General features: G+C 38.8%; 2 long non-coding RNA genes across 2 annotated transcripts; one reads left to right on the forward strand and one right to left on the reverse strand.

Annotated features, from left to right (window-relative positions):
• Nucleotides 1–415: 415 nt before the first annotated feature.
• On the reverse strand, nt 416–15,228 carry LOC309362386. Its single transcript, XR_014164944.1, has 2 exons — nt 15,129–15,228; nt 416–2,368 (listed from the first exon to the last, which is right to left on the reverse strand). It is a non-coding gene; the product is annotated as an uncharacterized lncRNA (long non-coding RNA).
• On the forward strand, nt 2,219–17,031 carry LOC309362385. Its single transcript, XR_014164943.1, has 2 exons — nt 2,219–2,318; nt 15,079–17,031. It is a non-coding gene; the product is annotated as an uncharacterized lncRNA (long non-coding RNA).
• The last annotated feature ends 3,682 nt before the right edge of the window (nt 17,032–20,713 follow it).

Below are 20,713 nucleotides of genomic sequence, written 5' to 3' on the forward strand. Positions count from 1 at the left end.
AGGTTTTCGTAGTCTGTATATTCGTAGCTTCAGTATCATTGGTGACCAATAGCTTTGATAGTTAGATGTGGGTTATTAATTTCGTCTATTAAGTAAAGAATTTGGAGGGATGGAAGTGCAATTAAAATAAGAATAATTGCAGGAAGGATGGTTCAAATTATTTCAACTTCTTGGGCGTCTATTGTATTAGTATGTGTTAGTTTTGTTGATAATATTAGGCTAATAATATATAGTACTAGGGCACTAATTAAAAAAACAATTATTAATGCATGATCGTGAAAATGAAGGAGCTCTTCTATGATGGGGGAGGCTGCATTTTGGAAGCCTAGTTGTGCTGGGTGTGCCACCAAGGTTCACAGGTTGTGTGGTCTGTAATTTAGCACTGACAGAGCTATGTAATTGTTTTACTAGAACCTTATAAGGGGAGAAACATAAGAGGATGTGTGACTGGCTTGAAACTAGTTAGAGGTGGTTCAAGTCCCCCCTCCCTTGAGGTCTGTACATAGGTTGATTCTTCGTATGTATGGTATGGAGGAGGACAGCCGTGAAGTCACTCTAAGTTTGTATGTGTTAATTCAAGAGTAAAGACTTCGCGTTTAGCTGCTAGGGCTTCTCAAATAATAAATATTATTATGACTACAGCTGTAAGGGAAATTAGAGAGCCAATTGATGAAATAGTATTTCAAAGAGTATATGCGTCTGGGTAATCAGAGTAACGTCGGGGTATACCTGCTAACCCAAGAAAATGTTGTGGAAAAAATGTTATGTTGACTCCAGTAAATATTACGCCAAATTGGATTTTTGTTCATGAAGAGTGTAAAGTATAACCTGTAAAGAGGGGGAATCAGTGGACGAACCCACCTATAATTGCAAATACAGCGCCTATTGACAGGACATAGTGGAAATGAGCAACTACATAATAGGTATCATGGAGGACAATATCTAATGAGGAGTTAGCTAAAATAATGCCTGTAAGACCCCCTACTGTAAATAAAAAAATAAAGCCCAATGCTCATAATATAGCGGCATCTCATTTAATTGTTCCACCATGAAGAGTTGCAAGTCAGCTAAAGACTTTTACCCCAGTAGGAATAGCAATAATTATTGTAGCTGAGGTAAAGTAGGCTCGGGTATCAACGTCTATTCCTACTGTAAATATGTGATGAGCTCACACAATAAAGCCTAAAAAACCAATTGATATTATAGCTCACACTATTCCTATATAACCAAAGGGTTCTTTTTTACCTGCATAATATGTAACAATGTGGGAGATTATGCCAAAACCTGGAAGAATAAGGATATATACTTCTGGGTGGCCAAAGAATCAAAATAAGTGTTGGTAAAGAATTGGGTCTCCTCCACCAGCTGGATCAAAAAAGGATGTATTTAAGTTTCGATCTGTTAATAATATAGTGATGCCAGCAGCTAATACAGGAAGAGAAAGGAGAAGAAGCACAGCTGTAATTAGGACAGATCATACAAATAAAGGAGTCTGATATTGTGTTATATTAGGGGGTTTTATATTAATGCAAGTGGTAATAAAGTTAATTGCACCTAGGATAGAGGAAACTCCGGCTAAATGAAGCGAAAAGATGGTTAGATCTACTGAGGCTCCTGCATGGGCTATATTTCCAGCTATGGTGGGTAAACAGTTCAGCCAGTACCAGCACCTGCTTCAATGCCTGAAGACGAAAGAAGTAAGAGTAAAGATGGGGGCAATAGTCAGAAGCTTATGTTGTTTATTCGTGGAAATGCTATATCAGGAGCACCAATTATTAGGGGAATTAATCAATTTCCAAAGCCTCCAATTATTACAGGTATAACTAAAAAGAAAATTATAACAAAAGCATGTGCTGTAACAATAACGTTATAAACTTGGTCGTCACCAAGAAGGGTTCCGGGCTGACTTAGTTCTGTTCGAATTAGAAGACTGAGGGCTGTGCCGACTATACCAGCTCAGGCACCAAATAGAAGGTATAAGGTACCAATATCTTTATGGTTGGTTGAAAATAATCAACGAATCAATGACACAGGTAGAATGGCCGAGTAATTAGGTGGGGGGCTGTAAACCCCTTTATGGAGGTTTGAGTCCTCTTTTTACCAGCAGTCCCGAGGTGTTTTCACACCAAAATGCAAATTTGGAGAAGTACCCTATAAGTGCTGGGGCTTCCCCCGTTTTTTTTCCAAACGGGGGAAGAGAAATAGGTAGAAGATGAAGGATGGAAGCCCGCTGGGTAGGGTTTTTAGCTGTTAACTAAAGTTTTGCAGGATCGAGGCCTGTCCATCTAGTTTAGGCCTTAGGTTAATTAAAGTGTTTGGTTTGCATTCAGAAGATGTATATTAGAATTATACAGGTCTTAATCAGAAGCTAGGGGGTTTATAGACCCTATTAGAGGCTTTGAAGGCTTCTGGTTTTGGATTTAACCTAAGCTTCTAAGTATAAATTAGAGGTGTAATTGGGATTAATAGAAGTGTACTAATAATTATAGGGGTTGGGCTAATTGGTTTGGTGGGTTTAAATCGTCATTTTATAGGACTATTGGATGTATTTGGAGAAATAGTTAGAGTTGAGACATAACTTAGGCGTATGTAGAATATTAGGCTTAATAAGGAGGATAGGGCGAGAGCAGTCGCTAATGGTAGTAGGAGGTTGGTGGTTAATTCTTTTAAAATTAATCATTTTGGAATGAAGCCGGTTAGTGGAGGTAGTCCTCCTAATGCTATAAGAGTAATTAGTATAATTGTAGAAAGTGTTGGGGAAATTGTTCATATTGTTCCTAAATCTTTGGTGGTTTTGGTTATTGAGGTAATAAGGATAATAAATATTGAAGTTGTTATTAATAAATAAATTGCTAAGGTTAGAAGAAGAAGTTTTTGGGAAATAAGTGAAATGGAGATTATTCATCCTAAATGTCCGATTGATGAGAATGCTATAATTTTTCGTAATTGGGTTTGATTAAGTCCGGATCAGCCTCCGATTAGGGTGGAGGAGATGGCTAGTAATGATAAAAGTATTATTGGGAATTGGTTGGAGATAAGGTAAAGTAAAGATATTGGTGGTAATTTTTGTCATGTTGCAATGATTAGGGCTGTAACGGTATCAGTGCCTTGTATAACTTCTGGTAATCAAAAGTGTATGGGAGCTAGACCTAGTTTTATGGCTAGGGCAATTAATAGTATGATAGGGGTTGGTTGTGTTGTAAGTTGAGTAATATCTCAGGTTCCAGTGTATCATGCATTAATAATACTTGAAAATAGAATAATAGATGAAGCAGTTGCTTGAATAATAAAATATTTAGTTGCGGCTTCAGTAGCTCGTGGGTGATGATGTTTGGCTAGAATAGGGATGATGGCGAAGGTGTTTAGTTCTAGACCAACCCAGGCTAGGAATCAATGATAGCTAGCGGCTGTAATAATTGTTCCAAGGGCTAAATTACAGATTAGGATGGATATAATGTAGGGGTTCATTAGTAAAGGAAGGGTTTGACCAACATTTTTGGGGTATGGGCCCAAGAGCTTTATTAGCTGACTTTACTAGGGGATAGTATATCGGTAGTACAAAGAGTTTTGGAGTCTTAGGTGTGGGTTCAAATCCCATTCTTCTAGAGGAGGTGAGGGGTTAATAAGTCCCTGTGGTTTACTCTATCAAAGTAACCCCTAAATCTCGGGCACACGTCCTAATGGGTTAGTTTAATGGTGGAAGGCCGGCTAACGAAATTGGGAGTGAGACATATCATAAGTATAGTGCTAAGGTAATTGGGAGGAATTGTTTTCATAGAAGATGTATTAGTTGGTCGTAGCGAAATCGTGGGTAAGAGGCTCGGGCTCACAGAAATCCAATAGTTAGTAGGGTAGTTTTTGTTATTAGGTTAATTGTAAAAAGTTCTGTTTGTAAAGTAGTTGTTGGGCTGAAGAATAGAATGCATGATAGTGTGTTTATTATTAAAATGTTTATGTATTCAGCTAGAAAAAAAAGTGCGAAAGGTCCTGCTGCATATTCTACATTGAACCCTGAAACAAGTTCAGACTCTCCTTCTGTTAGGTCAAATGGTGCTCGGTTTGTTTCTGCTAGGGTTGACACATATCATATTATGGCTAGAGGTCAGGTAGGTAAAATTAATCATGTGTGTTCTTGTGTAATAATGAGGGTGGATATTGTAAAGGCACCGGTTAGCATAATGATGGAAAGTAAAATAATGCCTAAGGTGACTTCGTAGGAAATTGTTTGTGCGATGGCTCGGAGAGCTCCTATTAGAGCATATTTTGAGTTGGATGCTCATCCGGATCAAAGAATTGTATAGACTATTATGCTTGAGAGGGCAAGGAGAAATCGGAGACCTAAGTTTATATCTGCTAAGGGATAGGGTATGGGTATAGGGGTTCATATTATTAGAGCTAGTAATAGGGCTATGGTTGGGGCTAAAATAAAGAGTGTTGGGGATGCATGTGTTGGGCGAATAGGTTCTTTAATAAATAGTTTAATACCATCGGCAATTGGTTGTAGAATTCCAAAAGGTCCAACTATGTTTGGGCCTTTTCGGAGTTGCATGTAACCTAAAACCTTTCGTTCAAGTAGTGTTAAGAATGCTACAGCGATAAGAATAGGAATAATATATGAGATTGGGTTAATAATATATGTTATAAATTTCTGCATTATTAAGAAGGGAATTTGCTTCCCTGTAGAAAGATTTTAGGTCTTTTGCATTACTTGACTCTGCCACCTTAATAAATCTTATTTTGATAAAGAAGGTGGGCATATTAACTACTTTAGTAGAAGTCAGCAGTTTTTATTAGGACTTTTGTTTAGCATGGGTCCCACTATTTTGGTCCTTTCGTACTAAAAATAGTGCTGCATAGATAGAAACTGACCTGGATTTCTCCGGTCTGAACTCAGATCACGTAGGACTTTAATCGTTGAACAAACAAACCTTTTATAGCGGTTGCACTATAGGGGTGTCCTGATCCAACATCGAGGTCGTAAACCCTCTTGTCGATAGGGACTCTAGAAGAGGATGGCGCTGTTATCCCTGGGGTAACTTGGTTCATTGGTCAGACAATATAAAGCATTGCTGGGTCTAGTAAAATTATTTTTGGTGTGTTAATCTTAATAATTAAATTCATGTTTTGGAGGGTTTTTTTTGCTCCAAAGTCGCCCCAACTAAAAACCCAAGAAGCATGTTTAGTGGTTTTGGTTTTGAAGCTCCACAGGGTCTTCTCGTCTTATGGGTTTATTCCAGCTTTTGTACTGGAAGATCAATTTCATTGGCCAGTCCGTAAGAGACAGTTTTGTCCTCATTTAGCCGTTCATTCCAGTCCCTATTTAGGGGACAAGTGATTATGCTACCTTTGCACAGTTAGGATACCGCGGCCGTTTAAAGAGTCACTGGGCAGGCGGGACCTTTAATACTTGTGGGGCTAAAGGCTATGTTTTTGGTAAACAGTTGGGACAAGTTTTTGCCGAGTTCCTTTTACGGCTTTTTGCCTTTCTTTTATGCATGCCTGTGTTGGGTTAACAAGTTTTTAAGATGACTTTTGTCTAGGGTAAATATGTGGTCATGTGGTATTGTTAATTATCAGTAGGTTTTCTATTCTGATTTAAGGGAATGCAAAGAGAAATTAATGTTTCTTATTACTAATTTTAGCATTGGTATTTCTATAGTATTATAGAATGGCTCAGAGGTATGTCAGGAGATTAATTTAGATTGTTGGAATTATCTTGGTTAAAATGCTATAACGCGATTGTATGGTGGCTGCTTTGAGGCCTACTTAAAATAAGTAAATAGGTTTCTCTCAGTTCGGGCTGTATTCCGGTTCAATGGGGCTGTACCCCCATTGATTTTCTTTAGGGGGAAAAATGAATTTGGAGGTGTTGGTTGGTATATGCCTAAAGTTGAACTTAAATTCTTTTATTGAGCAGCCAGCTATCACCAAGCTCGATTGGCTTTTTGCCTCTATTTTTAGGTCTTCCCACCCTTTTGCTACAGGGACGGGTGTGCTCTAATTTATAGCTGCCCAAAAATAGCTCGTTTGGTTTCGGGGGGGCAGGCTAAAGGTTCGCTTTGTCTGAAGGGGTATTGCTAAACCATGATGCAGGAGGTATAGGGGTTGGTCTTTGCTGTTTTATGCTTAAAGTTTTTCATTATTCTTTCATTATTCCCTTGCGGTACTTGTAAGGCCAAGGAGGGGTTTAATCTCATTTACTGGCCAGAAAAATGTTTTGGTTTGTGGGCGTTGTTTGGGGTTTTGTAGGTTTGTTTGGCTGAAGTTGTGGGCTCAAAAAGGTCGTGTTTTAAAATGCGGCATCTCCCAGTTGTAAGCTGGGTGCTTTAAGTAAGCTACTTTTTGTTGGTCCAAGCACACCTTCCGGTACGCTTACCATGTTACGACTTACCTCCTCTAGTCTAAGTAGTTTTGTTTATGAAAGTTGTTTTATTTTTGTTGAGGAGGGTGACGGGCGGTGTGTACGCGTCCCAGAGCATTGTTAAAACAGATTTTTGCTGAAATTGTGACCGCGCGGCTTAGGGATTTTTTCAAAAAAAGTTGTTCAGACGTCGAGGGCTAATTCTGTTTCCGATGATAAATTCCCACCTGTTTCCAACGAAAAACCCTTCAGGGCATCGTTTGCAACAGTTTAGCACCATTTTTGGGTGAATTGCAGAACGCCAGAAATTTTGAAGAAATTGTGACCGTGCGGCTTAGGGATTTTTTCAAAAAAAGTTGTTCAGACGTCGAGGGCTAATTCTGTTTCCGATGATAAAAACCCACCTGATTCCACCGAAAAACCCTTCAGGGGATCCTTTGCAACAGTTTAGCACCATCTTTGAATGAATTGCAGAACGTCAGATTTTTGCTGAAATTGTGACCGCGCGGCTTAGGGATTTTTTCAAAAAAAGTTGTTCAGACGTCGAGGGCTAATTGTGTTTCCGATGATAAATACCCACCTCTTTCCACCGAAAAACCTTTCAGGGAATCGTTTGCAACAGTTTGGCACCATTTCTGAGTGAATTGCAGAACGTCAGAAATTTTGAAGAAATTGTGACCGCGCGGCTTAGGGATTTTTTCAAAAAAAGTTGTTCAGACGTCGTGGGCTAATTCTGTTTCCGATGATAAAAACCCACCTGATTCCACTGAAAAACCTTTCAGGGGATCCTTTGCAACAGTTCAGCACCATTTTTGAATGAATTGCAGAACATCAGATTTTTGCTGAAATTGTGACCGCGCGGCTTAGGGATTTTTTCAAAAAAAGTTGTTCAGAGGTCGAGGGCTAATTCTGTTTCCGATGATAAATACGCACCTGTTTCCACCGAAAAACCCTTCAGGGGATCCTTTGCAACAGTTTAGCACCATCTTTGAATGAATTGCAGAACGTCAGATTTTTGCTGAAATTGTGACCGCGCGGCTTAGGGATTTTTTCAAAAAAAGTTTTTCAGATGTCGAGGGCTAATTTTGTTTCCGATGATAAAAATCCACCTGTTTCGACGGAAAAACCTTTCAGGGGATCGTTTGCAACAGTTTGGCACCATTTCTGAGTGAATTGCAGAACGCCAGAAATTTTGAAGAAATTGTGACCGCGCGGCTTAGGGATTTTTTAAAAAAAAGTTGTTCAGACGTCGTGGGCTAATTCGGTTTCCGATGATAAATACCCACCTGTTTCCAACGAAAAACCCTTCAGGGCATCGTTTGCAACAGTTTAGCACCATTTCTGAGTGAATTGCAGAACGCCAGAAATTTTGAAGAAATTGTGACCGCGCGGCTTAGGGATTTTTTCAAAAAAAGTTGTTCAGACGTCGTGGGCTAATTCTGTTTCCGGTGATAAAAACTCACCTGTTTCCACCGAAAAACCCTTCAGGGGATCGTTTGCAACAGTTTAGCACCATCTTTGAATGAATTGCAGAACATCAGATTTTTGCTGAAATTGTGACCGCGCGGCTTAGGGATTTTTTCAAAAAAAGTTTTTCAGATGTCGAGGGCTAATTTTGTTTCCGATGATAAAAATCCACCTGTTTCGACCGAAAAACCTTTCAGGGGATCGTTTGCAACAATTTGGCACCATTTCTGAGTGAATTGCAGAACGTCAGAAATTTTGAAGAAATTGTGACCGCGCGTCTTAGGGATTTTTTCAAAAAAAGTTGTTCAGACGTCGTGGGCTAATTCTGTTTCCGATGATAAAAACCCACCTGATTCCACTGAAAAACCTTTCAGGGGATCCTTTGCAACAGTTTAGCACCATCTTTGAATGAATTGCAGAACGTCAGATTTTTGCTGAAATTGTGACCGCGTGGCTTAGGGATTTTTTCAAAAAAAGTTTTTCAGATGTCGAGGGCTAATTTTGTTTCCGATGATAAAAATCCACCTGTTTCGACCGAAAAACCTTTCAGGGGATCGTTTGCAACAGTTTGGCACCATTTCTGAGTGAATTGCAGAACGTCAGAAATTTTGAAGAAATTGTGACCGCGCGGCTTAGGGATTTTTTCAAAAAAAGTTGTTCAGACGTCGTGGGCTAATTCGGTTTCCGATGATAAATACCCACCTGTTTCCAACGAAAAACCCTTCAGGGCATCGTTTGCATCAGTTTAGCACCATTTTGGAGTGAATTGCAGAACGCCAGAAATTTTGAAGAAATTGTGACCGCGCGGCTTAGGGATTTTTTCAAAAAAAGTTGTTCAGACGTCGTGGGCTAATTCTGTTTCCGGTGATACAAACTCACCTGTTTCCACCGAAAAACCCTTCAGGGGATCGTTTGCAACAGTTTAGCACCATCTTTGAATGAATTGCAGAACGTCAGATTTTTGCTGAAATTGTGACCGCGCGGCTTAGGGATTTTTGCAAAAAAAGTTGTTAAGACGTCGAGGGCTAATTCTGTTTCTGATGATAAAAAGCCACCTGATTCCATTGAAAAACCTTTCAGGGGATCCTTTGCAACAGTTCAGCACCATCTTTGAATGAATTGCAGAACGTCAGATTTTTGCTGAAATTGTGACCGCGCGCCTTAGGGATTTTTTCAAAAAAAGTTATTCAGACATCGAAGGCTAATTTGGTTTCCGATGATAAATACCCACCTGTTTCCAACGAAAAACCCTTCAGGGCATCGTTTCCAACAGTTTAGCACTATTTTGGAGTGAATTGCAGAACGCCAGAAATTTTGAAGAAATTGGGACCGCGCGGCTTAGGGATTTTTTCAAAAAAAGTTGTTCAGACGTCGTGGGCTAATTCTGTTTCCGGTGATAAAAACTCACCTGTTTCCACCGAAAAACCATTCAGGGGACCCTTTGCAACAGTTTAGCACCATCTTTGAATGAATTGCAGAACGTCAGATTTTTGCTGAAATTGTGACCGCGCGGCTTAGGGATTTTTGCAAAAAAAGTTGTTAAGACGTCGAGGGCTAATTCTGTTTCTGATGATAAGAAGCCACCTGATTCCATTGAAAAACCTTTCAGGGGATCCTTTGCAACAGTTCAGTACCATCTTTGAATGAATTGCAGAACGTCAGATTTTTGCTGAAATTGTGACCGCGCGCCTTAGGGATTTTTTCAAAAAAAGTTATTCAGACATCGAAGGCTAATTCGGTTTCCGATGATAAATACCCACCTGTTTCCAACGAAAAACCCTTCAGGGCATCGTTTCCAACAGTTTAGCACTATTTTGGAGTGAATTGCAGAACGCCAGAAATTTTGAAGAAATTGTGACCGCGCGGCTTAGGGATTTTTTCAAAAAAAGTTGTTCAGACGTCGTGGGCTAATTCTGTTTCCAATGATAAAAACCCACCTGATTCCACTGAAAAACCTTTCAGGGGATCCTTTGCAACAGTTCAGCACCATTTTTGAATGAATTGCAGAACATCAGATTTTTGCTGAAATTGTGACCGCGCGGCTTAGGGATTTTTTCAAAAAAAGTTGTTCAGACGTCGAGGGCTAATTCTGTTTCCGATGATAAATACCCACCTGTTTCCACCGAAAAACCCTTCAGGGGATCCTTTGCAACAGTTTAGCACCATCTTTGAATGAATTGCAGAACGTCAGATTTTTGCTGAAATTGTGACCGCGCGGCTTAGGGATTTTTTCAAAAAAAGTTTTTCAGATGTCGAGGGCTAATTTTGTTTCCGATGATAAAAATCCACCTGTTTCGACGGAAAAACCTTTCAGGGGATCGTTTGCAACAGTTTGGCACCATTTCTGAGTGAATTGCAGAATGTCAGAAATTTTGAAGAAATTGTGACCGCGCGGCTTAGGGATTTTTTCAAAAAAAGTTGTTCAGACGTCGTGGGCTAATTCTGTTTCCGGTGATAAAAACTCACCTGTTTCCACCGAAAAACCCTTCAGTGGAAACAGGTGGGTATTTATCATCGGAAACAGAATTAGCCCTCGACGTCTGAACAACTTTTTTTGAAAAAATCCCTAAGCCGCGCGGTCACAATTTCTTCAAAATTTCTGACGTTCTGCAATTCACTCAGAAATGGTGCCAAACTGTTGCAAACGATTCCCTGAAAGGTTTTTCGGTGGAAAGAGGTGGGTATTTATCATCGGAAACACAATTAGCCCTCGACGTCTGAACAACTTTTTTTGAAAAAATCCCTAAGCCGCGCGGTCACAATTTCAGCAAAAATCTGACGTTCTGCAATTCATTCAAAGATGGTGCTAAACTGTTGCAAAGGATCCCCTGAAGGGTTTTTCGGTGGAATCAGGTGGGTTTTTATCATCGGAAACAGAATTAGCCCTCGACGTCTGAACAACTTTTTTTGAAAAAATCCCTAAGCCGCACGGTCACAATTTCTTCAAAATTTCTGGCGTTCTGCAATTCACCCAAAAATGGTGCTAAACTGTTGCAAACGATGCCCTGAAGGGTTTTTCGTTGGAAACAGGTGGGAATTTATCATCGGAAACAGAATTAGCCCTCGACGTCTGAACAACTTTTTTTGAAAAAATCCCTAAGCCGCGCGGTCACAATTTCAGCAAAAATCTGTTTTAACAATGCTCTGGGACGCGTACACACCGCCCGTCACCCTCCTCAACAAAAATAAAACAACTTTCATAAACAAAACTACTTAGACTAGAGGAGGTAAGTCGTAACATGGTAAGCGTACCGGAAGGTGTGCTTGGACCAACAAAAAGTAGCTTACTTAAAGCACCCAGCTTACAACTGGGAGATGCCGCATTTTAAAACACGACCTTTTTGAGCCCACAACTTCAGCCAAACAAACCTACAAAACCCCAAACAACGCCCACAAACCAAAACATTTTTCTGGCCAGTAAATGAGATTAAACCCCTCCTTGGCCTTACAAGTACCGCAAGGGAATAATGAAAGAATAATGAAAAACTTTAAGCATAAAACAGCAAAGACCAACCCCTATACCTCCTGCATCATGGTTTAGCAATACCCCTTCAGACAAAGCGAACCTTTAGCCTGCCCCCCCGAAACCAAACGAGCTATTTTTGGGCAGCTATAAATTAGAGCACACCCGTCCCTGTAGCAAAAGGGTGGGAAGACCTAAAAATAGAGGCAAAAAGCCAATCGAGCTTGGTGATAGCTGGCTGCTCAATAAAAGAATTTAAGTTCAACTTTAGGCATATACCAACCAACACCTCCAAATTCATTTTTCCCCCTAAAGAAAATCAATGGGGGTACAGCCCCATTGAACCGGAATACAGCCCGAACTGAGAGAAACCTATTTACTTATTTTAAGTAGGCCTCAAAGCAGCCACCATACAATCGCGTTATAGCATTTTAACCAAGATAATTCCAACAATCTAAATTAATCTCCTGACATACCTCTGAGCCATTCTATAATACTATAGAAATACCAATGCTAAAATTAGTAATAAGAAACATTAATTTCTCTTTGCATTCCCTTAAATCAGAATAGAAAACCTACTGATAATTAACAATACCACATGACCACATATTTACCCTAGACAAAAGTCATCTTAAAAACTTGTTAACCCAACACAGGCATGCATAAAAGAAAGGCAAAAAGCCGTAAAAGGAACTCGGCAAAAACTTGTCCCAACTGTTTACCAAAAACATAGCCTTTAGCCCCACAAGTATTAAAGGTCCCGCCTGCCCAGTGACTCTTTAAACGGCCGCGGTATCCTAACTGTGCAAAGGTAGCATAATCACTTGTCCCCTAAATAGGGACTGGAATGAACGGCTAAATGAGGACAAAACTGTCTCTTACGGACTGGCCAATGAAATTGATCTTCCAGTACAAAAGCTGGAATAAACCCATAAGACGAGAAGACCCTGTGGAGCTTCAAAACCAAAACCACTAAACATGCTTCTTGGGTTTTTAGTTGGGGCGACTTTGGAGCAAAAAAAACCCTCCAAAACATGAATTTAATTATTAAGATTAACACACCAAAAATAATTTTACTAGACCCAGCAATGCTTTATATTGTCTGACCAATGAACCAAGTTACCCCAGGGATAACAGCGCCATCCTCTTCTAGAGTCCCTATCGACAAGAGGGTTTACGACCTCGATGTTGGATCAGGACACCCCTATAGTGCAACCGCTATAAAAGGTTTGTTTGTTCAACGATTAAAGTCCTACGTGATCTGAGTTCAGACCGGAGAAATCCAGGTCAGTTTCTATCTATGCAGCACTATTTTTAGTACGAAAGGACCAAAATAGTGGGACCCATGCTAAACAAAAGTCCTAATAAAAACTGCTGACTTCTACTAAAGTAGTTAATATGCCCACCTTCTTTATCAAAATAAGATTTATTAAGGTGGCAGAGTCAAGTAATGCAAAAGACCTAAAATCTTTCTACAGGGAAGCAAATTCCCTTCTTAATAATGCAGAAATTTATAACATATATTATTAACCCAATCTCATATATTATTCCTATTCTTATCGCTGTAGCATTCTTAACACTACTTGAACGAAAGGTTTTAGGTTACATGCAACTCCGAAAAGGCCCAAACATAGTTGGACCTTTTGGAATTCTACAACCAATTGCCGATGGTATTAAACTATTTATTAAAGAACCTATTCGCCCAACACATGCATCCCCAACACTCTTTATTTTAGCCCCAACCATAGCCCTATTACTAGCTCTAATAATATGAACCCCTATACCCATACCCTATCCCTTAGCAGATATAAACTTAGGTCTCCGATTTCTCCTTGCCCTCTCAAGCATAATAGTCTATACAATTCTTTGATCCGGATGAGCATCCAACTCAAAATATGCTCTAATAGGAGCTCTCCGAGCCATCGCACAAACAATTTCCTACGAAGTCACCTTAGGCATTATTTTACTTTCCATCATTATGCTAACCGGTGCCTTTACAATATCCACCCTCATTATTACACAAGAACACACATGATTAATTTTACCTACCTGACCTCTAGCCATAATATGATATGTGTCAACCCTAGCAGAAACAAACCGAGCACCATTTGACCTAACAGAAGGAGAGTCTGAACTTGTTTCAGGGTTCAATGTAGAATATGCAGCAGGACCTTTCGCACTTTTTTTTCTAGCTGAATACATAAACATTTTAATAATAAACACACTATCATGCATTCTATTCTTCAGCCCAACAACTACTTTACAAACAGAACTTTTTACAATTAACCTAATAACAAAAACTACCCTACTAACTATTGGATTTCTGTGAGCCCGAGCCTCTTACCCACGATTTCGCTACGACCAACTAATACATCTTCTATGAAAACAATTCCTCCCAATTACCTTAGCACTATACTTATGATATGTCTCACTCCCAATTTCGTTAGCCGGCCTTCCACCATTAAACTAACCCATTAGGACGTGTGCCCGAGATTTAGGGGTTACTTTGATAGAGTAAACCACAGGGACTTATTAACCCCTCACCTCCTCTAGAAGAATGGGATTTGAACCCACACCTAAGACTCCAAAACTCTTTGTACTACCGATATACTATCCCCTAGTAAAGTCAGCTAATAAAGCTCTTGGGCCCATACCCCAAAAATGTTGGTCAAACCCTTCCTTTACTAATGAACCCCTACATTATATCCATCCTAATCTGTAATTTAGCCCTTGGAACAATTATTACAGCCGCTAGCTATCATTGATTCCTAGCCTGGGTTGGTCTAGAACTAAACACCTTCGCCATCATCCCTATTCTAGCCAAACATCATCACCCACGAGCTACTGAAGCCGCAACTAAATATTTTATTATTCAAGCAACTGCTTCATCTATTATTCTATTTTCAAGTATTATTAATGCATGATACACTGGAACCTGAGATATTACTCAACTTACAACACAACCAACCCCTATCATACTATTAATTGCCCTAGCCATAAAACTAGGTCTAGCTCCCATACACTTTTGATTACCAGAAGTTATACAAGGCACTGATACAGTTACAGCCCTAATCATTGCAACATGACAAAAATTACCACCAATATCTTTACTTTACCTTATCTCCAACCAATTCCCAATAATACTTTTATCATTACTAGCCATCTCCTCCACCCTAATCGGAGGCTGATCCGGACTTAATCAAACCCAATTACGAAAAATTATAGCATTCTCATCAATCGGACATTTAGGATGAATAATCTCCATTTCACTTATTTCCCAAAAACTTCTTCTTCTAACCTTAGCAATTTATTTATTAATAACAACTTCAATATTTATTATCCTTATTACCTCAATAACCAAAACCACCAAAGATTTAGGAACAATATGAACAATTTCCCCAACACTTTCTACAATTATACTAATTACTCTTATAGCATTAGGAGGACTACCTCCACTAACCGGCTTCATTCCAAAATGATTAATTTTAAAAGAATTAACCACCAACCTCCTACTACCATTAGCGACTGCTCTCGCCCTATCCTCCTTATTAAGCCTAATATTCTACATACGCCTAAGTTATGTCTCAACTCTAACTATTTCTCCAAATACATCCAATAGTCCTATAAAATGACGATTTAAACCCACCAAACCAATTAGCCCAACCCCTATAATTATTAGTACACTTCTATTAATCCCAATTACACCTCTAATTTATACTTAGAAGCTTAGGTTAAATCCAAAACCAGAAGCCTTCAAAGCCTCTAATAGGGTCTATAAACCCCCTAGCTTCTGATTAAGACCTGTATAATTCTAATATACATCTTCTGAATGCAAACCAAACACTTTAATTAACCTAAGGCCTAAACTAGATGGACAGGCCTCGATCCTGCAAAACTTTAGTTAACAGCTAAAAACCCTACCCAGCGGGCTTCCATCCTTCATCTTCTACCTATTTCTCTTCCCCCGTTTGGAAAAAAAACGGGGGAAGCCCCAGCACTTATAGGGTACTTCTCCAAATTTGCATTTTGGTGTGAAAACACCTCGGGACTGCTGGTAAAAAGAGGACTCAAACCTCCATAAAGGGGTTTACAGCCCCCCACCTAATTACTCGGCCATTCTACCTGTGTCATTGATTCGTTGATTATTTTCAACCAACCATAAAGATATTGGTACCTTATACCTTCTATTTGGTGCCTGAGCTGGTATAGTCGGCACAGCCCTCAGTCTTCTAATTCGAACAGAACTAAGTCAGCCCGGAACCCTTCTTGGTGACGACCAAGTTTATAACGTTATTGTTACAGCACATGCTTTTGTTATAATTTTCTTTTTAGTTATACCTGTAATAATTGGAGGCTTTGGAAATTGATTAATTCCCCTAATAATTGGTGCTCCTGATATAGCATTTCCACGAATAAACAACATAAGCTTCTGACTATTGCCCCCATCTTTACTCTTACTTCTTTCGTCTTCAGGCATTGAAGCAGGTGCTGGTACTGGCTGAACTGTTTACCCACCATAGCTGGAAATATAGCCCATGCAGGAGCCTCAGTAGATCTAACCATCTTTTCGCTTCATTTAGCCGGAGTTTCCTCTATCCTAGGTGCAATTAACTTTATTACCACTTGCATTAATATAAAACCCCCTAATATAACACAATATCAGACTCCTTTATTTGTATGATCTGTCCTAATTACAGCTGTGCTTCTTCTCCTTTCTCTTCCTGTATTAGCTGCTGGCATCACTATATTATTAACAGATCGAAACTTAAATACATCCTTTTTTGATCCAGCTGGTGGAGGAGACCCAATTCTTTACCAACACTTATTTTGATTCTTTGGCCACCCAGAAGTATATATCCTTATTCTTCCAGGTTTTGGCATAATCTCCCACATTGTTACATATTATGCAGGTAAAAAAGAACCCTTTGGTTATATAGGAATAGTGTGAGCTATAATATCAATTGGTTTTTTAGGCTTTATTGTGTGAGCTCATCACATATTTACAGTAGGAATAGACGTTGATACCCGAGCCTACTTTACCTCAGCTACAATAATTATTGCTATTCCTACTGGGGTAAAAGTCTTTAGCTGACTTGCAACTCTTCATGGTGGAACAATTAAATGAGATGCCGCTATATTATGAGCATTGGGCTTTATTTTTTTATTTACAGTAGGGGGTCTTACAGGCATTATTTTAGCTAACTCCTCATTAGATATTGTCCTCCATGATACCTATTATGTAGTTGCTCATTTCCACTATGTCCTGTCAATAGGCGCTGTATTTGCAATTATAGGTGGGTTCGTCCACTGATTCCCCCTCTTTACAGGTTATACTTTACACTCTTCATGAACAAAAATCCAATTTGGCGTAATATTTACTGGAGTCAACATAACATTTTTTCCACAACATTTTCTTGGGTTAGCAGGTATACCCCGACGTTACTCTGATTACCCAGACGCATATACTCTTTGAAATACTATTTCATCAATTGGCTCTCTAATTTCCCTTACAGCTGTAGTCATAATAATATTTATTATTTGAGAAGCCCTAGCAGCTAAACGCGAAGTCTTTACTCTTGAATTAACACATACAAACTTAGAGTGACTTCACGGCTGTCCTCCTCCATACCATACATACGAAGAATCAACCTATGTACAGACCTCAAGGGAGGGGGGACTTGAACCACCTCTAACTAGTTTCAAGCCAGTCACACATCCTCTTATGTTTCTCCCCTTATAAGGTTCTAGTAAAACAATTACATAGCTCTGTCAGTGCTAAATTACAGACCACACAACCTGTGAACCTTGGTGGCACACCCAGCACAACTAGGCTTCCAAAATGCAGCCTCCCCCATCATAGAAGAGCTCCTTCATTTTCACGATCATGCATTAATAATTGTTTTTTTAATTAGTGCCCTAGTACTATATATTATTAGCCTAATATTATCAACAAAACTAACACATACTAATACAATAGACGCCCAAGAAGTTGAAATAATTTGAACCATCCTTCCTGCAATTATTCTTATTTTAATTGCACTTCCATCCCTCCAAATTCTTTACTTAATAGACGAAATTAATAACCCACATCTAACTATCAAAGCTATTGGTCACCAATGATACTGAAGCTACGAATATACAGACTACGAAAACCTGCTGTTCGACTCCTATATAATCCCAACACATGATTTAAATCCAGGAAATTTTCGCCTACTAGAAGTAGATCACCGAGTTGTAATTCCAATAGAATCCCCCATTCGAATCTTAATTTCAGCAGAAGATGTTCTACATTCATGAGCTATCCCGGCACTTGGCATTAAAACTGATGCAGTCCCAGGTCGATTAAACCAAACCACCTTAATTACATCCCACCCCGGTCTATTTTATGGTCAATGCTCAGAAATTTGTGGGTCAAATCATAGCTTTATACCCATTATTGTAGAGTCAACACCCCTAAAACACTTCGAAGCATGATCTAAAATAATAATTTCTTCATCACTAAGAAGCTAACTTACAGCACTAGCCTTTTAAGCTAGAGAGGGAAATAATTTCCCTTAGTGATATGCCTCAACTTAACCCCTCCTCCTGATTCATAATATTTATACTAGTATGAATAGCCCTTATTATGTTTTTTACAAAAATTATTAGTACCAATTTTTACTCCTCAGCCCCACAACATAAAAAACAATCCAATAACTTTTACTGAACCTGACCATGGCCCTAAACTTTTTTGATCAATTTGCTATTCCTAGTATACTAGGAATTCCGTTAATTATTCCAGCTTTATTCTTTCCATTAACTATCTGATTTTCAACCAACCGCCTCATCCAAAATCGCTACTCAACCATTCAATCCTCACTCATCATCAATGCCACAAAACAAATAATATTACCTATTAGTATTACAGGACACAAATGAGCAAGTACTTTTATAGCACTCCTACTGATGCTTACACTATTTAATACCCTAGGCTTATTACCTTATACTTTTACCCCAACCACTCAGCTTTCAATAAATATGGCCCTTGCCATTCCAACCTGATTAATAACAGTCTTAATCGGCCTACGAAATCAACCAACCGCTTCACTAGGCCACCTTCTCCCAGAAGGTACACCAACACCACTAATTCCCATACTAGTAATAATCGAAACAGCTAGCTTGCTCATTCGTCCAATTGCACTAGGAGTACGCCTAACAGCCAACCTAACAGCCGGACATTTACTAATTCAACTAACCTCAACAGCAGTACTAGCCCTAATAAATACTATAATTTTAACTGCTTCAATAACTCTTATTACATTAGTCCTATTAACCTGCTTAGAAATAGCTGTTGCCTTAATTCAAGCATATGTTTTCGTACTACTTCTAACCCTTTACCTACAAGAAAACATCTAATGACTCACCAAGCACACCCATTTCACATAGTTGACCCTAGCCCATGACCTCTAACAGGGGCTATTGCAGCCCTTTTATTAACATCAGGCCTTGCAGCATGATTTCACTTCAATAATACAAACCTAATATATCTTGGCTTTATTATTATACTCTTAACAATACAACAATGATGACGAGATATTGTTCGCGAAGGCACATATCAAGGACACCATACTATGCCAGTTCAAAAAGGCCTACGATATGGCATAATTTTATTTATTACCTCAGAAGTATTATTCTTTGCCGGATTTTTCTGAGCTTTTTATCACTCAAGTCTCGCCCCTACCCCTGAACTTGGAGGCCAATGGCCTCCAACAGGAATCAATCCTTTAAACGCCTTTGAAGTCCCACTACTAAACACAGCTGTCTTATTAGCTTCCGGAGTAACAGTAACATGAGCCCACCATGCCTTAATAGAAGGAAAACGAACCGATGCTATTCAAGCACTATCTTTAACAATCTTACTTGGCATATATTTTACAGTTCTACAAGCCAGCGAATATCACGAAACATCATTTACTATCTCAGACAGTGTTTACGGCGCAACCTTCTTTGTAGCTACCGGTTTTCATGGCCTCCATGTAATTATTGGATCTACATTTCTCATTATTTGCCTTATTCGACAATCTCTCTTTCATTTTACAACAAATCACCACTTCGGATTTGAAGCAGCCGCCTGATATTGACATTTTGTAGATGTTGTATGACTATTCCTATATGTATCTATCTACTGATGAGGCTCTTACTTTTTTAATATAACTAATATAGATGACTTCCAATCATCCAACCCCAGTTTAACCTGGGAAAAAGTAATGAACCTTATATTAATACTGATTTTTGCTACACTAATTTCCCTTATCTTAATACTAGTAAGCTTTTGACTACCTCAAATATTACCAGACATAGAAAAACTTTCCCCCTATGAATGTGGATTTGATCCACTAGGATCAGCACGCCTTCCATTCTCCATCCGTTTTTTCCTAGTAGCTATCTTATTCCTTCTTTTTGATCTAGAAATTGCTCTTCTACTTCCAACCCCATGAGCAATCAACTTAACACAACCTACAACAACCATAATATGAACCTCTGCAATTATTATTCTTCTAACTACTGGTTTAATTTATGAATGAACTCAAGGCGGTCTGGACTGAGCTGAGTATGGGGGTTAGTCTAATCAAGACAATTAATTTCGACTTAATAAATTCTAAAACTGTTAGAACCCCCAACATGTCAATGATCTTATTTTTATTAAATATCATATTTTTACTTGGTCTCCTAGGCTTGTCCATTCACCGAACCCACTTTATATCCATTTTAATTTGTCTCGAGGGAATAATGCTAACTCTTTTTTTAATAATAGCTACATTTACAACCTCTATAAACACCCCAACCACTGCCATATTACCTATTTTACTTTTAGCATTATCCGCCTGTGAAGCCAGCACAGGCCTTGCTCTTCTAGTTGCCACTTCTCGAACACACGGAACTGACCACATAAAATCCCTAAACTTACTAAAATGCTAAAAATTATTATCCCAACTGCTTTTTTAATTCCCTCAGCTTTCTTACTTAGCTCAAACACATTATTTCCAGTCATAATTGGATATTCTATACTTTTAGCACTTTTAAGTCTTATATTATTTAATCATCCTATGCTCCTAAAAATTTCTAACATAACCACATATTTTAATATTGATACTACCTCAGCCCCCCTAATTATTCTCTCTTGTTGACTACTCCCTCTCATAATTTTAGCTAGCCAAAACCACTTAAAAACTGAACCTATAAACCGTAAGCGGACTTTTCTAATAATTTTAGCAACATTACAAACAACCCTAATCATAACTTTTGCTGCCTCAGAGTTTATTTTATTTTATATTTTATTTGAAACAACCTTAATTCCTACCCTAATTATTATTACGCGCTGAGGAAACCAAGCTGAGCGCTTAAGTGCTGGCCTTTATTTTTTATTTTATACTCTAGCAAGC

Source organism: Podarcis melisellensis (genome assembly GCF_964234715.1).
Source record: "Podarcis melisellensis genome assembly, contig: HAP1_SCAFFOLD_20, whole genome shotgun sequence".
NCBI lineage: Eukaryota > Metazoa > Chordata > Lepidosauria > Squamata > Lacertidae > Podarcis > Podarcis melisellensis.